Below are 2,395 nucleotides of genomic sequence, written 5' to 3' on the forward strand. Positions count from 1 at the left end.
GGGCTGATCATTTTCCATACCAGAGGTTCTGCTTAGCCCAGGCTTATTTCCATTAGGCCTTGGGTGGGCAGTGGTTGGCAAGGACCTGGCCACTCCTAGGGATTGAGAGTGGAGGCTGGCAACTATTACATTAGAGGCTCCCCACCCTGATGGGATTTCCAGCTATGGGAAACAGCTCCCACAAGCCACTCTCCCAGATGTGTTGAGAGTGTGCCCCTTTCTTGCTAGGCTGTGAGCAGCCTGAGGACAGAGACTCTTCTTATCAGCCTCAGAACTTTCAGGAGTAAGCACGGTCCCGGGCACAGAGCTAGTGCTAAGTAAAGGCTTGTTAAATGGAAAGAGAGCCATTGAAGAGATCGGGGACTATATTCTTTAAATAGAAAGAGACAGAGTGAAAGAAAGAGAGGAAGGAAGGAAGAAGAAAAGAAAAAGAGAGGTCCTAGGTAATCTCAAGGGCAAGGACCCAAGGGCAAGACTGCGGTTTGCTCTGGGCTGGAGCGGAGGGCAGTGGGCACACAGCGTCACCTTCTTGACACGCCCAAGGAGTATCTTGCTTTGTCTGATCTAATGGGTCCCTGATTGGGACATGAAATAAGTGATCACATCTCTCACCCACCAGAGGTGCTTGTGACCTTGGCAGAAGAAAGGTTCAAATCAAGTCAGCCTGGGGGAAGGGGCTGGCTCATTCCACGGCCTTCCTTAAGATTAGATAAAATTTCCCAGCTCCTGCTTGAACTTCAGTGGTTCTGAATCTGAGGAGGAGGGCAGAAGGAAGAGGAAGCTATAGGGGAGGGGACATATATGGCTCCTGCCTGGCCTAGAGAAAAGCCAGGGTTCATTAATGGGTCCTCGGTCCTCAATGCATTGACAGAGCAAGGAAGGACCAACTGAGAATCCCCACAAATTAGGTAGGGAGCAGGAGGGACCCCTGAAAGAGAAAAGCCTCACATTCAGGCTGGAGATTGTGCCCAGACCTAGGATTCTACCCTCCACCTCCGAACACTTTCTCATCCTCTGATCCATCCTGAATGAGAGGGCAAGTAGAAGGCCAGGCCAAGGCACTGGAGATTTTTCAGGTGGACAGAAAGGAGGCCTGTTTCTGCTCTTTATTAACCGTAGGTCTTTGGGCAAGTCACATTGAGCCTCAATCTCCCCCTCTAAAATGAGGATATCAATACCTACCTTCCCTGGTCATTGTTAGGATCACGGAAAGAAGACCTCTGGAAGTACTGCTGTAATTGCCAGACTTCAGAGACTCTCATTCGCCAAGGTGAGTGAGAGGCCACTTTAGTTAGATCCCTGGAGGTGACAGCGTCAAGATTTTTCCCCCCTCTCTGCAGTGCCTGCTTCTTTCCCAGCGTGGATGCTGGCCTTAATCCTCCTGTTCCCCAACCCTGCGCTTCTCCTTGAGACCGCCTTGATGGTCTCCAGACCCTGTCAGTCTGCCTTTTTCCATGGGCACCTCCATTCTAAAGGCCCTGAGGATGCTGGCACGGGCGCAGAGTCGGTCCAGAGTGGAACAGGTCGCAGGGGTCTCCACTGGCCTGGATCTGCACCCCCGCACCCCTGCTTTGGTGTTCTTATTTGTCCATGGTTCCCTCTGGTCTTCAGCTCGGTCCTGGGCTAAGCAGAGGAGAGAAACAAGGGGTGGGGGGCCTGGAAGGGGGTTCCCACCTTCTTCGGCGGGAACCAGAGAGAAGGACGCAGCCCTTGTGCACCAGCTCCGCCGCGTCATGGGTTTCCGAGCCGCCCTCGTAGGTGCTGGCGGTCCTCAACTCCGAGGATTGCCCCCCTCGTCCCCCGGTCTGTGACCCCCTTCACCCAGACCCCGCAGGTACCCCCGGTTCCGAGCTAGCAGGAGCCTGCGGTTCTAGGACCCGGAGGCGCCGCCGAGCGCGCCGCCGCCTCTGCCTCGCTTCTGTCGCTCCCGCTCCGGCAGGTGAAGAGGCGCCCGCCGCCCCCTCTGCGGCAGGTGAAGCGGGTCGGTAGCCCCCTCTCTGCAGCGAGATGGCTGCGGTGGACCCCCGGCCGGCGCCCGGCGCCCGCCCCCTCCCTCCAGCCCGCCCCCCTGGGGCTGGGTGCGTAGCGGCGGCGCCGAAATGCGGTTTGCGCGCACGGGGAGAGACAGCAGAAGTTAGAAGATCGCCGAGGGGGGAGCCCGCGCCGCAGCTTCCTGCCCCCGGCCCAGCCCTCTGGCCCCGGCGGCCTGCAGCCTGACTTCCTCCCCCGACCCGCAGCTCGCCGCCCGGCTCCTCGGACGGGGCCGCCCCGATGGGACGCCGCGCCCCGGTCCCTGCGCGCCGCTGATCCGAGCGCCCGCGTCGCCGAACCCCTGCCACCGCCGAGGGCCGCTGCCCTTCTCGCGCACCGCCCCCCCCCCCCCCCAGGCCAGGAG

Source organism: Dama dama, chromosome 5, assembly GCF_033118175.1.
Source record: "Dama dama isolate Ldn47 chromosome 5, ASM3311817v1, whole genome shotgun sequence".
Classification (NCBI taxonomy): Eukaryota; Metazoa; Chordata; class Mammalia; order Artiodactyla; family Cervidae; genus Dama; species Dama dama.